At 43.7% G+C, this 19,856-nt stretch overlaps 1 long non-coding RNA gene across 2 annotated transcripts; it reads right to left on the bottom strand.

Annotated features, from left to right (window-relative positions):
- Positions 1-8,243: 8,243 nt before the first annotated feature.
- Positions 8,244-18,755, bottom strand: LOC309514505. Of its 2 annotated transcripts, none has more exons than XR_014212017.1 (3): positions 18,601-18,755; positions 12,122-14,116; positions 8,244-8,606 (listed from the first exon to the last, which is right to left on the bottom strand). It is a non-coding gene; the product is annotated as an uncharacterized lncRNA (long non-coding RNA). The 2 variants fall into 2 exon arrangements; XR_014212018.1 differs by lacking the exon at positions 18,601-18,755 and adding an exon at positions 14,880-15,500.
- Between the last annotated feature and the right edge of the window lie 1,101 nt (positions 18,756-19,856).

The raw sequence follows: 19,856 nt of genomic DNA, 5'->3' as shown, positions 1-19,856 counted from the left end.
AAGGCAATTAAGCCCCCTAACGGGGACAATTTACGCACAAGTAACTCAAACCCATTACAAGTTGCAATCATCAAATAAAATATGAACAGCAGCAGTGCAAAAAAAGACGTAAAGTTTTTGAAGCAATACAAAGCCTGAAAAATCTGTTTATCAGAACGAAGGTGGCATGAGTGCAATCTCCTCTTGAATTGCACTTTATCCCAGAATGCAAATTATTCCATTGTCTCCTGAGACAAATGGATGCCAACACACAAATCATTCAGAGCTGGCCCACCCAGGAGCCAGGGTGAAGCCTCAGGCGACAGAAGCTCCTGGGGGGTCCACACACCCTTACCTCTGCCGGTGACAGAGTAACACCGATTTCCTGTGAGATCTCACAAAGTCTTGCCAAAGTCTCACAAGATCTCAGGGAATGCAAGAGGGCTCAAGAGTTTTTTGAAAGATCTCACAAGATCTCACCCAAAATCAGTATCATTTCTCTCTCTCTCTGGATAATATTTTTTATTAGTTTTCAATTACAATATCCAATAAAAGCCTCAATATAACAATGTCAATTAAAATACAAATACAAATCATTCCAATACTAAATAACAGTGTGTAATTTAGATGGCCCCCCGCATGCTAGGACTGCTGGTTTGACGATGCATTCCAAAATCTTAGTAATTTCAATTACCTTCCCATCATAATATTAATCCCTTATACAGTGGTACCTTGGTTTGCAACCATTTTGGATGACAACCATTTTGGATTAAAACCACGTCAATCCCAGAAGTGCATGTCCCCCCTTTTTTATTACAACCCATTTTTTATTGGATTACAACCCGTTTTTTTTGGGAGACCCCACTGGCGAAAGCGCGCCTTGGGTTACAACCTCTTTTGGTTTACAACCGGACCTCCGGAATGGATTATGGTTGTAAACCAAGGTACCACTGTACCAGCTGCAATATTTTTGACTTCTATTCGTGTTAGCAGATTAATTTATAAACACTACAAGTGAAGATATCATACTGTATCATTATACTTCCTGTGTGGAGATTTATTCTGTTCTTGATATCTCTTCTTGTCCTTGTCAGTCTCTTTCCCCCCTGGATTTTGCTGAAAGTCGTCATGCCTTGAGCAGAGCGAATATCCCGATGTTATTCTAACAATACGATTTTAACATTGTTGTTGTTTAGTCGTGTCCGACTCTTTGTGACCCCGTGGACCAGAGCATGCCAGGCCCTCCTGTCTTCCACTGCCTCCCGCAGTTTGGTCAGACTCAAGAACACTGTCCAACCATCCCATCCTCTGTCATCCCCTTCTCCTTGTGCCCTCCATCTTTCCTAACATCAGGGTCTTTTCCAGGGAGTCTTCTCTTCTACTGAGGTGGCCAAAGTATTGGAGCCTCAGCTTCAGGATCTGTCCTTCCAGTGAACACTCGGGGATGATTTCCTTCAGAATGGATAGGTTTGATCTTCATGCAGTCCATGGGACTCTCAAGAGTTTCCATAATTCAAAATTATTTTAACATTACGTAGTTGCAAAAATCACTCTTTCTCTGTAGCCTGTTTTAGCTGTGTGTGTCCCCCCCCCAGCTTTTTCCCCAGTAGCAGAAGAGGCAAGGTGGGCAGCGGTGCCAGCAGAGCAAGGTGTCATAGCGGCAGTGCTGGCAGAGGAGGTAGCACAGCAGCAGTGAATTGGGATGAACCACCTCTGCTAGTATTATAGCTTTTGCTTGCTTGCTTGTTTGTTTGTTTCCACAAGAGACGTGCTGTGTTTTGCTTTGAAAATGACCTTCAGCGAATTAACGGGGATGCTTTCGAGTAATATTAAGCAACATCACTGGGCAAAAAAAACAATACCTGCAGTTGCTAAGGTAAAACTGCTTGACATTCTTGTGCGCAGCAAGAGCTACCTGTTGTAAAAGAGCATCCCATCAAAATAAAATTAATCTGGAAGAAGGTGTAAGTCTCGGCGCCAGAGATAACAGACTATCTGTGATATTTAAAAATCATCTGAACATTTCTTCAAGAACAAAAATAGGAAAAAAAACACCCTGTTTGCTATGGCTGACGAAGATAAATGTGTTGCTTTATTGAAATGTCAACCCACACTTACTATATCGCCGGCTTCTCACATTTGAAAAGAGTGGCACCATTTTTTAAGAGAATTTTGACAATTTTCCCCCAAGTCAACCTTTAACTAAAAGTCCTCTTTCATATGGCTGAACTAAGGGATTGCTCACATTACTGCTTACTGCCTATCCAATGCGCTCCCACTGCTGGTTTTAGAAGCCAAACTCACACAACATTAGTCACAATCCATATTGATCTTGTAGTTCTTGGACAAATACATTTCCCTCCATCAAATCAGATTCAATCCTACTAGAAAACGTAAGAGATACCAAAGGAGCAGAGATGATTATTTATGTATGCAACGACAGCAGCATGGATACTACTGACCCAGAGATGGAAAGAAGATAAAGTTCCGACCAGAGACAAATGGCTGATGAAGATGATGGACTTCGCTGAAATGGCTAAATTGGCTGGGGAAATCAGAAACCAGGAAGAGAAGAACTTTAAGAAGGAATGGGGGGAAATTACAATGTATTTAAGAGAACACTATAAACAACTAAAAGCTTTGGCAGGATTTGAGTAATGCTTATAATGTACGAAAAACTATGGTAAAAATGGATTATTTTTTTAAAAATAGAATAAGTGAAGCAGTTGAAAAAAGATTGATAATGGTAACCATGGAAGGGCGGAGGGGAGTCAAAGGATCCTAAATGATGATACTGATGTTTAATATTTGAATCTAAATTTGCAGGGTAAACCTAATAAGAAACATTTTAAAAAAACTAGAAAACATAAGCCATACTCAATTCATCCCTTTGAATGGTTTGCACATTTGAGACAGCCACCATGCATGCGTAGATGTGCCGTTCACTCAGTACGCAGCAGCAGTATTATATTCTGGATTAATTATATTATGGCTGTAGGTATTTTGGTTTCGTCAAGCCCATTTTCTCTGGTACCACCTCTCCCCCAGCACCTGAAATCTCCCCCAACACTCATTGGAAATCTCATTGAGACACTACAAATACCTCCAAAACTATTGGTGTGCTTTTTTGCTTTTTTCTGGTCAAGATTGGTTGAAGGTTGTGTTCTGTTAGTTTATCTGAAAAAAAACAGGAAATATTTAAAAGCACCATAGAAGAAGAAGAAGAGTTTGGATTTGATATCCCGCCTTTCACTCCCTTTAAGGAGTCTCAAAGCTGCTAACATTCTCCTTTCCCTTCCTCCCCCACAACAAACACTCTGTGAGGTGAGTGGGGCTGAGAGACTTCTGAGAAGTGTGACTGGTCCAAGGTCACCCAGCAGCTGGATGTGGAGGAGCGGAGACGCGAACCCGGTTCCCCAGATTACGAGTCTATCGCTCTTAACCACTACACCACACTGGCTCTACAGTGGCTCTAAAGTCTACAGTGCTCTCTTCTCCAATGTCCCACCCACCTAACAAAAACATCTTGTCATGTTCTGGCCCCAAACCTCCTCAGCAAACACATACATTCTTTACACTGTGTTTAGAAAAGAGATCAGAATACAGTGGTGCCCCGCAAGATGAATGCCTCGCAAGACGAAAAACTCGCTAGACGAAAGGGTTTTTCGGTTTTGCGTTGCTTCGCTAGACGAATTTCCCTATGGCCTTGCTTCGCAAGATGAAAAACATCACAAGACGAAAAGACTCGCGGAACGAATTATTTTCGTCTCGCGAGGCACCACTGTATACAATTTTCTTGCCTCAAAACACCTGGTCTGTTGCCACCACTTAGCAGAGAGAAACACAACTTTTGTAACACGATGCACAAGCAAAAAAATGATGTCTTATCGCTACTCTAGCTCTGCTGAACCCAGCTGAGATACTAAAGAGGAATTGGCAAGAATGCTGACCTACTTGTATTAAGGAGTTAGCAATAAATTCTCAAATGTACAGCCCAGAGATTAACTAGAAACAGGTACTCCACTATTTAAACAGTCTAGAGGATTTAATTAATCCAGTTTAAAGATCTGGTACCTTTTTCATTATTTTTAAAGGAAAGTGTGATTTGGGATTGTTCTATTTGAACTGTAAACTTCAACCCACCATGCAATTAATCCTCCTTCTCAGAAGAAGGAAAAAATACTTAAAACAAAGGCACATTAGATATGCTACTACATACTCTTGTAATATTAGAGATCTGGAGTGGTCAGAGATTCGTGTCCAGCTTGGATAAGAAAAATAATGTGTAAATTGCTGCTACATTCCTCTCTGTGTGAGCTTGTAGTGATTCTCTAATTATGTGAAATTATTTATTACCACCAGGCTATTTACACTCAAAGCCAGATGGCTCATTATGGTCACTGAAGATGTTATTTAAATCTTGTGTTAAAAATTTCTTCTGCAAAACAAACTCAAGACAGATGCTTCTGTAGCTGTTGGCTTCTGTATTTACATAAAGCTTCCTTGTCTACATCCTGGCACGTTGGCACAATTGTCTTTTGAGAGATTGGCGCGTATTTGCTTTCCATTTTTATCATCTAGGCTCACATATTGTTTCTGAACAGTTAAGGCACCGCGTAGTGTACCTGTGAAAATATACCTACGGTAGTAAAGGTAAAAGGACCCCTGACCATTTGGTCCAGTCGTGGCCAACTCTGGGGTTGCGGCGCTCATCTTGCTTTACTGGCCGAGGGAGCCGGTGTACAGCTTCCGGGTCATGTGGCCAGCATGACTAAGCCGCTTCTGGCGAACCAGAGCAGTGCACGGAAACGCCGTTTCCCTTCCCGCCGGAGTGGTACCTATTTATCTACTTGCACTTTGACATACTTTCGAACTGCTAGGTTGGCAGGAGCAGGGACCGAGCAATGGGAGCTCACCCCGTCACGGGGATTTGAACTACCGACCTTCTGATCTGCAAGTCCTAGGCTCTGTGGTTTAACCCACAGACTTTTTACAGATGTTACAAGTAGGCTTCTCTCTCTGAGCCCAGAGAGGGCTCTTTGCATCAAAGTCCTTGCTGTGCTGAAGTCCGCAGCCAAGTCCTTAATTCAGTTGCTTGCAAAGTCCTGCAACTGACAGAGTTCTCTGAGTTCTGAAGTTCGGCTGTTTTCCAACTTCTTCCTCAGACGGTATCTCTTCAAAAAGTCTTCACTCTAATCCACAGTTCCAACATATAGCCTTCCACAATTCCTACAGTGCCCTACCATGACCCACATGGTATGCTGTAACCTGCGCCCTTTTATACACAGAGTTACTTGCCAAATCTGCCCAATAACACAGATACCAAATGCCTGTAGGTGCCTTGTAGGGCATGTGCAATCTCTGCACATTGAAAACTAACCCATTCGCTGCATTCCTTAACAGGGGACTCCCAAGGAAGAGGCAGATCCGACCTCCAAGGAGCATGCCACAGCCATTGCTGTGCATTCCTTGGAGTCTGCTGTCCTTGTGGATTCTGATGTCTCATGCTTGGGTCAAGCCTGATTGTACCAAATACTGCAGTTCCACTAGCACAGCAGACTTCAACTTGCACAAAGGAGATTTTCCCTCCTCTTACCTGCAGCCGTCGGAGCACCCTCAAAATCTGCTGCAGAGGCAACTTCTCGGAGCATGTGGGGAGAGGTAGGGGAAATTACGTTGGCGGAACTCTGCTCCTACATCATTGGATACAACCCTTGGTCAATTTGTTCCTTGGATTTGAATGCTAGAGCTTGGATCATCTGCCACAAAATTCAGTAAACTGATTTTATTGCTTGGATTTATAAGGGCAAATCTTTATAGGCCACATGCTCTACCCCTGACATTTTAGAAAGCATGAGTTTAAAATATATAACTTAACCTCATGCTGAATTCTGCCTTCTTTATAACCATGGCTTCTGAAATCAGTTTGCAAGGCAAGGGTGACTATCCTGTTGTGGCCTTCCAAATGCGGACTCAAGCTCCCATCACTTCCAGCCAGCAGGGTGAATAGTCAGGGATGATGGGAGTTGTAGTCCAACAACACCTGAAGATCCACAGATTAACCAATCCCCATTGTACGGGGCGTGTGTCAATGAAAATCTGGCAAAATCAAAAACTTCCTTTAAAAATCAACCCTATTCATGTCTACTTGTAAGTGAGCCCCATTGAGTTTGGTAAGGCTTACTCACAGGTAATGTATATAGGTGAGGTATGTAGCAGGCATAGGCAAACTTGGCCCTCCAGTTGTTTTGGGGCTACAACTCCCATCAACCCTGACCACTGGTCCTATTAGATATGGATGATGGGAGTTGTAGTCCCAAAACATCCGGAGGGCCGTGTTTGCCTATGCCTGGTATATAGGGATACGGGTGGTGCTGTTGAGCCTCTGAGGCTTGCCAATCAGAAGGTCGGCGGTTCGAATCCCCACGACAGAGTGAGCTCCCATTACTCTGTCCCAGCTCCTGCTAACCTAGCAGTTCAAAAGCACCCCAGTACAAGTAGATAAATAGGTACCGCTGCGGGGGGAAGGTAAACGGCATTTCCGTGCACTCTGGCTTCCATCATGGTGTCCCATTGTGTCAGAAGCACTTTAGTTCTGCTGACTACATGGCCCAGAAAGTTGCCTGTGGACAAACAACGGCTCCCTTGGCCTGAAAGCAAGATGAGCGCCGCAACCCCAGAGTCACCTTTGAATGGACTTAACTGTCCTGAGGTCCTTTACCTTTTTACTTAAACAGTGATACCTCTGGTTGCACACGGGATCTGTTCCGGAGCTCCAGTCAGATACCGAGGTGTGCGTATCTGGAGGTGCCACGTCTGCGCATGCTTTTGTGCATGCATGTGGTGTGTAGAGCGCATCTGCGCATGCACACATGGCAAAACCCGGGGAAACACTTCCAGGTTTGCCGCATGCATATCCCAAAAGATACATAACCGGAGGTGATCGTTAGTAGAGGTACCACTGTATAGCCTTGCAACTTTATAGAATAATCTTAAACCCTGGCTGGGAGCAGTGGGGCAGAGCAGAGCGGAGCGGAGGATCAATCCCAACATCCAAAGACCCGCATGCTTGCACTGGCAATGGTAGAGATTGGAGTGCATTGTCATTTTTGACTACATGAGCTCCAGGTTGGAATACCTCTATGGGAACTGGCCTGGCCTAGGATCCAGCAGATCACAGGCTGCCCCTGCTCTGTCTCTGTAAAACCCAGTTTCAGGGGGGCCATGCTGGATTCCGCTGTGGGAAATACCAAGCTAACTCTATACAGTCTAACCTATTGCTCTATGCCCAACCTATCTGGAGGTAGTGCAAAGTGTGAGCTGCAACAGGAAGCCATTTCTCAGAGAAGCGGGTCTGCATATATTTGCATGCTCACCAAAAAAGCACAAAATCTGCTGCCTTGGGCTTAAAATACAGTATTAAAAAAGCAGTCATTATGGAGAAAAGTTGTGAAATGGCTCTTCAGAAACTATATGGTATCTGAATAGGGTTTCCTTACAACAGGTGGGGGTGGTGGAGGGGTATATACAACTTCTAGCCATTTTTGAATACCCTTGAGGGAGCATCTCCACCCCCCATCATTCAGCCCAGACACTGAGATCCAGCTCTGAGGGCCTTCTGGTGGGTCTCTCCCTGTGAGAAGTGAGGTTACAGGGCAGGCAGAGGGCCTTCTCGGTAGTGGTGCCCGCCCATCAGATATCAAGGAAATAAACAACTATCTGACTTTTAGAAGACATCTGAAGGCAGCCCTGTTTAGGGAAGTTTTTAATGTTTGATGTTTTAACGTGTTTTTAATATTCTGTTGGAAGCAGCCCAGAGAGGCTGAGGAAACAAATAAATAATAATTTGTGATTGTTTTTATTATTATTGACATAATATACTGGCCATAGATCTCTCCCTTCTTTTATTTATAAAGTATTACATTTATATCACACCTTTCCTGGCTTAAGTCTCGCCGGTCCTAGTTTGACGCTCTATATCATACTCTATAATCCAGGGTGGGATGTTCTACAGCTTTTCTTCATGCTTGTCTTAGCCTTGGGATGGCAATGATTAAAAAAAGAAGAGGAGGAAATTTACTTTTTTTAAAAAAAATACTGAAACCTGAAAATCCTAATTAAAAATGAAATAAAATATTGCTCCATCACCCAAACCTTTATATTCCGTCTGCAATAACTTAAGACAAAACACAATTCATGCGAAGCTGATGTAATTTCTTATCTATGTAAGCAAGCTTTAATTAAGCCCACTATTAATAGTCAGTGCACTTTAAAAGTTATACATCTCTGAGAAGAGCATGCAAATGTTGGCACGTATTCCATGGCTCATTAAGACCCATCCTCCCTTAATTAAAATGAAATATTAAGCCGAAAAAAATGTGATTGCCACATCTTTGCATCTTTCATTGGTCACAGTATGTCAAAGTTTCAATCCCATGCATGTTTAGCTGGGAAGAAATCTCGCTGAAGGAAGTGGAGCTTACTTCTGAGTAAACAGACATACAGTCCGGTGGCATGCCAAACTTTCAAATGGAAGAAGTCTCCAAAGGGCAATATTTATCCTTTCTGACAGCCATGCGAAGATAGCGAAATTGCCTTGAGATAACATTTCACATCACCTTGAAGTCCTGTGATGGCCTGGGAATCTGATTCAGAGGCTGAACCGGAGGAATCCCAGCTTGCACAGGAGTCCCTGCCTCCAGGGCCGGCTGATCTGGTCCTGTTCTCAGGGTGGCCAGCCAGATAGCATCATAGGATTGTATAGTTGGAAGGGACCACAAGGGTCATCCAGTCCAGCCCCTTGCAATGCAGGAATTTTTCTCCCAATATGGGGCTTGAACCCACAACCATGAGATTAGGAGTCTCAAGCTCTACCAACTGAGCTATCCTAGGAACCTCACAAGGAGGACATGAGCGCAATGGCACATTCAGCACTTTCAGTTCCCAGTCTTCAGAGACATACTGCCTCCGACAGTGAAGGCAGAACATAGCCACTACAACTAGGTCTTACATTACAAGAAAGTACATGCCAAATGTTTAGGGGGCACCCTGCAATGCAGGCATGAGCAGTGCCAGATTTACGTATAAGCTAAACAAGCTATAACTTAGGGCCCCACTCTCTTGGGGGACCCTAAAAAAATTAAAGGTAAAAAACCTGGATGTACATTTCCAAAATATAAGATAAAAAACAAATAAAATAAAACCTAAATACAGCAACAGAGTTTAGTGTTGTGTAGGCTCCTATGATGTAAGTAATATAGGTAAAGGTAAAGGGACCCCTGACCATTAGGTCCAGTCGTGGCCAACTCTGGGGTTGCAGTGCTCATCTCGCTTTATTGGCCGAGGGAGCCGACGTACAGCTTCCGAGTCATGTGGCCAGCATGACTAAGCCGCTTCTGGCGAACCAGAGCAGCGCACGGAAACGCCGTTTACCTTCCCGCTGGAGCGGTACTGCTTTAAATGTGTAGTTGTCAGGCTTCGGAGACTCGGCTTCCTTCCCTCCTTTTGCCGTAGATAAGCAGGACAAAGCGAAAAGAGTTGCTTATTATTTAAAGAGTCTTTAAACACAGCAAAAGAACAAAGCAGCCATTCTCGGAATGACGGTGTTCCCAATTAAGGTGTCCACCCACTTCCATGCCTTGCAACCTGATTTTGCAACCATTGTGCTTTTTGTGTAGCCACCTTATCTGCTCTACATGCCCTTGGACTAATAGGCTGGACAGTCTCCAGTGAGAGAGAGTCTGTTAGCTTACTCTCTTTTCCTGTTCTTCTTCACTTTGCTGTTCACTCCCAGTTCTTCCCAGCTTCTGCCTTCTGTACGATGTCCCTCTGCAAACCACTGTTCCAGATCTATACTGCTTCACTGCTCCTGGGCAGCTTCAGGATCCTGGTCAGGAGCAGGGGGAAGGGGGAGGCTCCCACCATTCCTCACCAGAGCAGTACTCCTCAGCCTGGTCTCTGAGAGTAGTGCATTTAATGTCATCTAGTCTTCCTACAAAGAGATTGAGATGAACGCTCAGTGAGCAGGTCGTTGAGAAGCATCCTTCAACTGTGTACTTGCATAAGATTAGGTGGGCACTAGGCAAGCTGTTATTAGGGATGCGGGTCGCGCTGTGGGTTAAACCACAGAGCCTAGGACTTGCCGATCAGAAGGTCACCAGTTCGAATCCCTGTGACGGGGTGAGCTCCCGTTGCTCGGTCCCTGCTCCTGCCAACCTAGCAGTTCGAAAGCAGGTCAAAGTGCAAGTAGATAAATAGGTACCGCTCTGGTGGGAAGGTAAATGGCATTTCCTTGCGCTGCTCTGGTTTGCCAGAAGCGGCTTAGTCATGCTGGCCACATGACCCGGAAACTGTACGCCGGCTCTTTCGGCTAGTAAAGTGAGATGAGCGCCGCAACCCCAGAGTCGGCCACGACTGGACCTAATGGTCAGGGGTCCCTTTACCTTTTAGGCAAGCTGTTTCTTCCTGCCAAACATTGCAAGGAAAGAAGGAATCTTCACCAATCCATGCAGAGGTAGGCAGGCTGTAATAAGCCAGTGTAGATGTGAATGCCACTCTGTAAAGTCAGATGTAATTACTGACGGGAGCGGGCAGGTTTGATGCAGATGAAACTTCATTTGAAGTCGTGCTCTTATACTGTTTGTTTAATTAAATGTGCCCTTTATTTATTTAGTCATTATTTGTCCATAAATGTCTCTCTCCGAAATGTAAAAATCACCCAGCCGAGATTGTGCTTTACAGTTGTAATATGCAGTAAGGAATGTCTGCATGTGTCCTAAAGAATTGGTTGCCAAGTCCCTGCTGTATTATTCAGAAGGCTTCGCAATTTGTAGTCACATTCCAGCTGTGCTTCACATTATTCCGAAGAGCCTGGAGTTTGCCAACATTTCCTTTCCAGTCTACGGATTGGCCTGGCATGTTATGTTCTCTTCTGTGACTGCCGTTTGCTCCATTGCAGCACAGATACACCCAGAACACCACAAAGAAATCTATTGACATCAAGAGCCAAACACCTGTTACTAGCAATGGAGCAACTACATTGCATGAATAAGGTCCCATTTTCAATCTCCAGTAGCTCTAAGGAGGGGTGGGAAAGATTCTGAAACCCTTGCCTGTCAGTGCAGACAAGATCTATGCTCTTACTCTGCATAAAGGCAGTTTCCTCTGTTTTGTGTGCCAGAAGTCAAGCGCTACATCTCTCCTTTTCACTCAGTCTTTGTATAAGTAGTGAAGAGTCTTAATATCAGAAGTGGCTCCACTTGCCCTCTCATCTAGCCCCTGACTCTTTAGTCAGGACAGTAAATCATGTCTGACACTGGGAACCAGTGGCATAGCGTGGGTTGCCTCTGCCCGGGGCTGCTCAGATAGGGGTGGGAGGGAGGGAAATGGGTGGGGCACACATGCAACTGCCTAATGGCATCCACATCACCCAGGAGATCACCAACACAGAGATGAGAAAGAAGAGTTGTTCCGTTGTCAGGAGAAGAGGTCACTTCCTGGTTTGCATGGAAAGGCTGTTTTCAACAGAGCCCAGTGACAGAATTACACAAGAAGAGAAGAAGAAGAGTTTGGATTTGATATCCCGCCTTTCACTCCTCTTCAGGAGTCTCAAAGCAGCTAACATTCTCCTTTCCCTTCCTCCCCCACAACAAACACTCTGTGAGGTGAGTGGGGCTGAGAGACTTCAAAGAAGTGTGACTGGCCCAAGGTCACCCAGCAGCTGCATGTGGAGGAGCGGAGATGCGAACCCGGTTCCCCAGATTACGAGACTACCGCTCTTAACCACTACACCACACTGGCTCTCAGCTGTATTGAGGCAGCACCAGGTGTCAAAATTTTGTTCTTCCTAACAATTTTGCGCCTGGGGCAACCGCCCCTGTGGCCTCCACCACACTATGGCACTTATGGCAACTTCCAGATAACCTGTTTATTGAGTATTCATCCTGATTCGTCTGGGGGGGGGGGGAACCTGCTGTAGACTATGAGCCTTCACTCTGATTTGTTTGCAGGGAAGCTAGACAATGTCACATCAAAGCAGACGTCATTCCATGCTTTCCGTCATCACTTTTCTCTTCGCAAAAACACCAGTCTTTGGATGGACTGGATGCATTGCACAAGAGCTCCAGATCAGCAATAACTGGACATGCCAGCTATCTTACCTTGAAGAACAAAGACAGTGACAGGAGCAAGTGAGGCGGTTAGGCTGGGATTGAGATCCAGGCCCACAACATTGACCACGTTCTTCCTGCCTACTCAAGTCATGCCTCCATATCTCCACAGCGTTCTGACTTTGCCTTCGAAGCCGTAAATATGAGAGCAGGCAGATGGAACAAAACAGTCCTATGCGAAGACATAAACAGAAGGTATTGATAAGGCTGTGAGGAGGCTGCTGCCACCATATTGCTCTTCACTATGAGAATCCCTGCTGGAGGAAAATCACATACACTTACACTAGAACAAAGTAGCATTTGGCATCCAACCAAATCTCAGTGGTACAGGGAAGACCAGATGGTGTGTACAAAATGAGGCAGGGTTTGTTGTTGATTAGTTGCTAGACACAAGTTGTTGAAATGGATACGATATACTTGCTTCCCTAGTGGGTTACTAATTATTTTGAGGGGGAGAATATATGAATTCCTAAGGTTGCAGGTCAAATACAGTGGTACCTTGGTTCTCAAACTTAATCCGTTCCGGAAGTCCGTTCCGAAACCAAAGCGTTCCGAAACCAAGATACGTTTTCCCATGGAAAGTAATACAAAATGGATGAATCCGTTCTAGACTTTTAAAAACAACCCCTAAAACAGCAATTTAGCATGAATTTTACTATCTAACAAGACCACTGATCCATAAAATGAAAGCAGTCATAAATGTACTTGTACTATAAAATAAATAAGACAGTATTGTAGATGATAAAAATTAAAATTTATTTATTTTTTCTTACCTGCACTGATGATAGTCATTGTTTGGATGGCGGGCTTTTATCCATTTCCGCAGTCACACAATCAATCAATCAATCAGTAGCTGAACTGGGTTTCACACAGTCACAAAAACAAATTAACTGAAAAAGCCTCAAAAACAAAAACGCAAAATAAATAGCAAAAACAAAAGCGCCAAGCTTAATCCGTTCTGGAAATCTGTTTGACTTCTGAAATGTTTGAAAACCAAGGCACGGCTTCTGATTGGCGCAGGCGCCCCAGAAACAATATTCAATTGCCTCATCGGACGTTCAGCTTCTGAAAAAAGTCCGAACACTTAGTTCCAGGTTTTCGGTGTTTGGGAACCAAGGCATTTGAGAAGTAAGGTACCACTGTAATAGGATGTCCCTTTTTTCATTGAAGAAATGTTGGAGGGTATGTAATAGCAGTAGTAGTAGTAACAATTTTTATATGCCCATCTGACTGGGTTACCCCAGCCACTCTAGGAGGTTCCCAACAAAATATTTAAAACACAGTAAAACACCAGCTATTAAATACTGTGAGGAAACTGCTCCAAGTAGGGTGAGATAATGTTGGGAAGGGAGAGATTTTGCTCTCTGCCACATAAAGAATATCCCCCCCCCTTGTGTGAATGGAGCAGTCATGGGAATGAATACTCCTAGCTGCTGCTCCATCATGTCATATTTGACCCTTGCATTCTCATTTTTCAGCCGAACACAACTGACAGCAGCCCTCTTATATGGAAGCCATAGCCAAGCCACTTAGACAAACAATGCAGAGTACTGCATCACCGTGACAAGATGAGTGCTCTGTTTACTGATTATGTATTGCAAAGCCTTCATAATTTGAAACATCCCAGCTGGTGAAATTAGGGTCTTGGGAGCTTGGTTTGTCACCTGGCCAGACAGCGCTGTTCAAACGCTGCATTAGATCCTATGTTCAAAAAGCCCAGTTTAACAGAGCAGTTACAAATGAGTCCGAGGGAGACAGCAGGTTTCAGACTCGATAGTAGACGTGGTGCTTTGCTCGGTGATTAATTTTGCTGGCTATGGGGGCAGGATCAGGACTTGTTCCTTCGGGCTCTGTCTTGCTGCGTTGCTTCTTGGTGGATATGAGTAGCAAGAGCGGATTTGGAGCCTGTACTCATGCTTCCAGATAAGAAATGCTAAACACAGAGGAAGGCAGAATTCTAGACAGGAAATCTGCAAAGAAAGAGATCGGGGGAGAAGAGTGATTAATCAAGGAAATGCTATACCAGAGAAGCAGATAATCTATAGGGGTTAAAGTAAATTCATTTCTTTTTATATATAAAAACATTCTACAAAAACTAATAGCCATTAAGGGCACCAGAATTCTGCTCCATGCTGATGTCAACCCCAAACCATGCAAAGAACTCATGTTTCATGAATCGTAGGTCATTTATATTCCTAGCGGTTTTTCATCCATTATCTTAGGCAGAAAATACTGCTTTCACTGCAAGACCAGACATGGTATTTTGGATGCCTCAGGGAGGCAGTTGATAGGAACAAATATTTAAAAATTTGCAGCAAGCAAGTTTCAGAAGACCATTCTTGGGGAAAATAACGATCAAATTGTGAAAAAGCACATGGTGGGTGCTATCCAACATAAGTCAAAAACTTACAAAATGAATTTGTAATAGGACAAATGTAAGAGTCTACACTTAGGCAGAAAGAACCAGTTGCACAGATATAAGATGGGGGATACCTGAATTGCCAGTAGTACTTGTGAAAAGGATCTAGGGGTCTTAGTAGACCATGAGCTTGACATATCTCAACAGTCTGATGCTGAACCAAAAAAGCTAATGCTATTCTAGGCTGCATCAACAGACGTCTAGGGTCCAGATCAAGGGAAGTATTAGTACCGCTCTATTCTGCCTTGGTCAGACCACACTGGGAATATTGTGTCCAATTCTGGGCACCACCATTTAAGAAAGATGTTGACAACCTGGAATGTGTGCAGAGGAGGGCAACCAAGATGATCAAGGGTCTTGAAACAATGTCTTATGAGGAGCTCTTGAAGGAACTGGGTATGTTTAGCCTGGAGGAGAGGAGACTGAGAAGAGATATGATAGCCATCTTCAAATATCTAAGGGGCTGTCACATGAAGGATGGGCATGGAGGCTCAGATCTGAACCGATTGATTCAAATTACAAGAAAGGAGATTCCGACTAAACCAGGAAATACTTTCTGACAGCAAGAGCTGTTCAACAGTGGAACAGATGCCTTCTCGAGGTGGTAGACTTTCCTTCCTTGGAGGTTTCTAAGCAGAGGTTGTGTGGTCAATTGTCAGGGATGCTTTAGTTGAGATTCTTGCATAGCAGAGGGTTGGACTCGATGACCCTTGGGGTCCCTTCCAATTCTACAATTCTATGTAAGGGAGAAAAATGGAAGAAACCTTAAAGGTCAGCAAAAGGTTGAGCCTCAAGTGCAACTATGAGAAAGAACTCTAGCAAGGAAAGGGAATACAATTCATGAAATGGGTCTCTAGGTAGAGTGGCAAATTAAGGGAGGCTTGACCTCCTTTATCTAAAGCATCTTAGATTTCAAGAAAGAAAACACATTCTGTAGCAATACAATAAATTCAAGCGAGTAAGCAAACAAGAAAGGAAGAGATGCAAAAGAAAGAGGTTGGAAAATTAGAAGGAACCATGTTAAGCTAAGGAACTTGCCAGAGGGAGATCATAATGATGGCTTGAATATATTCTTAGAAGAAAAATTAAAATCTTCTTGGGCCTTCGTGACCGTTGTGCCACAGAGACTGAGCAGGCAGAAATGAGCGAGGGCAAAAAAAGGCTGAATTTACCTAGAGGCATTTTAATTAAATTCCGCTGTGCTCAAGTCTATGAGGCAATTCTTCCCGTGACATGGAACGGTCACAAGTTTTGTTTGGAAAGGGGAAAGATTCGAATCCTGGATGTTCATTCAAAACATGTTACCGCAAAAAGGGGATATTAAAGGAGCAATTACTTAGGTAAAGGTAAAGGGCCCCCTGGACAGTTAAGTCCAGTCAAAGGTGACTATGGGGTTGCGGCACTCATCTCGCTTTCAGGCCGAGGGAGCTGGCCTTTGTCTGCAGACAGCTTTCCAGGTCATGTGGCCAGCAGGACTAAACTGCTTCTGACACAACAGGACACTGTGACAGAAACCAGAGCACATGGAAACACCGTTTACCTTCCCCACCACAGTAGTACTTATTTATCTACTTGCACTGGTGTGCTTTCAAACTGCTAGGTTGGCAGGAGCTGGGACAGAGCAACAGGAGCTCACTCTGTCATGGGGATTTGAACAGCCGACCTTCCGATCAGCAAGCCCAAGAGGCGTCCTTGGTAGCAATGACTTACCTGTGAGTAGCATAGGTGCTGCTTTGCAGATGGAGCTAGAGCTCTGTTGGCAGGATAACACTTATTATAGAAGAGACCTGGGAGGTCATCCAGATTTTCCTGAAAAATTCAGGCTAGATGGTTGACAAGCCTCTGATCCCATCGAGGAGAACTCATCACTTCTACTCCAAACACTCTTGCTGTTATGAAGTGCCTCCTAATCTTTAGCCATTATCTGCTTTCCATCCATATCCACACCTTGGCTTTAGTCCTGCCCTCTGGAGCATCTATGAAAAATTCTGCTGCATCTTCTTTTTGACAGTCAGATATCTAAAAACTGCTGCTCATTAGTGCCACCAGAAGTCCTCTGGCATTCTGGTAGAAAGCTTTGTGCTCATAGCTGTCTCACTATCAATTCTTTCCTTTCAAATTCAGAAGGTAGCCATGTTTATCCATCAATCCATGGTAAGGCAACATGTTTTTCAGGCAAGGAAAACGTCACAAAATAGCGTGCAAACTTTCAGATGCTCCAGAATTCTTCACCAGGCTAGATATTAAACAATGCTGGGAGTGGGTTCTGGGTGAGGAGGTTGGCTGTGATTTCACCACTGAAGAAGTACAACAACTGTACAATATCCTAAATAACATATTTGAGCAGGGAACCATTTGTATCCCATGAGGAGCAATTAGTACTTTCCTCTCTTGCAGCAGGAAGGAAGCAATCATCGTTTCCATTCCCTCGGCTCCTGTTAGTTATGTTATTTGGATATCATGGATATCACATCAAGATTTATCACGGGAAAAGCTGGAACAATCCAAGCAAAATTTGTTCAAGCAAGACAAAGGAGTTGGCTGAAACAGGAAGAATCTTAGTTCTTTTGGCACTATGCTTCATGGGAAAATATACACTGTCCATTTCAGCTAAAAGTAACAGCAGGTGTATTGCTATAGTCCTTAGGGATACACGGAACATAAACAGGTTTAGAAGCACCTGTTGGGTCAGGCCAATGGCCCATCAAGTCCCAATGAAGTTTTCACAGAATCAGAGAACTGTAGAGTTGAAAGGGACCCTGAGGGCCATCCAGTCTCACCCCTTGCAATACAGAGATATTTTGCCCAATGTGGGGATTGAACCCACAACTCAGATTAAGAGGCTCGTGCCCTGTGCTTGTTGCTGGGGGGGGGGTCACTAATTTTTGGGAAAGTGCTGACACCAGACAGTGGTGCAGCTAATCTCAGACTATGAGGTTCTGACAGGGGTCTTCTTGAAACAGCCGCAATTAACATTTTTCTTCCCTGACCATCATCAATTTTTTTAAAAAAATTATTTGGTTTTTCAGATTAAAGTTTTACAATCACATACCCAACATACATCATAAAAACAAGACTCCAAAGAATCTCCTGGATTCCCTCCTCCCCTTTGTGGGTCCTATTGTTACTCATTTCCTCCTGCATCTTTTATAATAATCCAAATCTTTTACATCTCCATTATATCCAAAATTCACCATTAAACTATAAGTGTTACTCCAATCCTGCTAATCATTCTAACTGTTTACAATTATTTTTTAAGATAAATTATAAATTTTCCCCATCCCTTATTTAAGTTTTGGTCTTTCTGGTTTCTGATTCTGCCAGTGAGTTTTGCCATTTTGGCATAATCCATCCACTTGATCTGCCATTTTTCTCTGGTAGGGACTTTATCTTCTTTCCATCTCTGGGCCAATAACATCTGCGCAGATGTGGTCACATACATAAATAATATTTTCTGCTCCATTGGGATTTTGGCACCACATGTCTTGTCTACATCTCAAATAAAAAGATAGTGAGATACAGTGGTATCTTGGTTCTCAAACTTAATCAGTTCCTGTCATGGACATGGCTTCCCACAGTCAAGATGAGCAGGATGAGTGAGGGGGCAGTCAGTCAGAAGAGGAAGAAATAGACCTGCCCCTTTCTCAGTGAGCTGAAGGCAGTGGGCTAAAAAATCCCCAACCCTTTCAGGAGGAGGAGAGACTGTACTTTATCAGTACAGCAAGAGTGGACTGGACAGTGGCCCATTCTCTGAGGAACAACTGTTAGTCACCTTATGGGGAGGGAAAACTCTTCGTCAGAGGAGGAGGTCGGAGTTGACCCCAAGAGTCTGAGGGCGCGCAGACAAACAAAGGTTAAGAAAAGGTGTCAATCAAAGAAGAAGGGGGTGGGGATTTTGTGTTTCCTGTTGGTGGCATAATTTGAGCTCAGATGCCTCAACTTCATTGTGATAATACAGCCGCTAATATTAACTCTGAGGTTAATTACTGTGTATTATAAATCTTCTTGTAAATACAACTACTGAGTGTTGATTACCTAAGCCGGCAGGCTGCCAGTTCGGGAAGTCCGTTCCAAAACCAAAGCGTTCCAAAACCAAGGTGCGCTTTCCCATAGAAAGTAATGCAAAATGGATTATTCCGTTCCTGACTTTTAAAAATAACCCCTAAAACAGCAATTTAACATGAATTTTACTATCTAATGAGACCATTGATCCATAAAATGAAAGCAATAAACAATGTACTGCAGTCACACAATCAGTCCATCAGTGGCTGAACTGGGTTCCACACAGTCTCTCTCTCTCTCTCTCTCTCTCTCTCTCTCTCTCTCTCTCACACACACACACACACACAGAACTGCAAAAGCAAAAAGGCAAAATAGCAAAAACATACAGACCTCAGCCAAACACTCAAAACGGAAGTGTGGCACTCAAATTGGAAGTGTAACACGCAAAACGGAGCATGTTTGGCTTCCGAAAAATGTTCTTAAACCAGAACACTTACTTCTGGGTTTGCAGTGTTTGTGTTCCACGTTGTTTGAGTACAAAGGCATTTGAGAACCATGGTATCATTGTAATTCTACTGGTCTCGGTAGCTCAGTATGGGGTGAAGACAGGCCTTGTGTGAACCATTAAATCAGAACTTTCCAAACTTTTCATGTTTCATTTCTTTCAAGATATACATTATTTAGTGCCACAGTAATTCAGATTTACTAGCAAACTGGAGGTTCAACTAACCCATTCCCAGCCCCGGAAGGAACAAGTGAGTGTTTGCATGACACACCTATACAGGTGTCTCAACACACAGTTTGGAAAACTCTGCATTAAATGAAGTCTGGACTCAGCATCGCAGGGGAGAAACTGGTGACCTTCAAGAGAGCCGAGGCAATGTGGGTGACCCCAGTCCTCTCACGCCAAGTTTTGAGTTAGCTGCAGAAGAAATCCTACTTACATTTTTAACATTATGAAGTTTCTCTGTAGAAAGGTAATTTAACACACACAACCAAAACCTATGTTTTCTACCTCCCTAAAACCCACTTCAGCTACTCCAACCCCTACCCCTAAATATCAATCTAAAAATATACAAGGCTACGGGAAGCATCAAATAAAAAGATGAATGAAAATGTGTAAATAGCAAAAACAAAATACAAATCCTCTTCTCCTTTCTCACACACGCATGGACACACTCTTACACTGCTCCTACCACTCCTGACTCCTGGACTGGACACCTCTGGTTTGTGACTTTTAAGCCAGAATTCAAAAAGATGTCACAAAGGAGGGCAGGTCACTGTTACCT

Source organism: Podarcis vaucheri (genome assembly GCF_965113315.1).
Source record: "Podarcis vaucheri genome assembly, chromosome: 11".
NCBI classification, from domain to species: Eukaryota; Metazoa; Chordata; class Lepidosauria; order Squamata; family Lacertidae; genus Podarcis; species Podarcis vaucheri.
The sequence above is the reverse complement of the archived record's forward strand: the minus strand, read 5'-3'. Positions and strand labels throughout refer to the sequence as shown.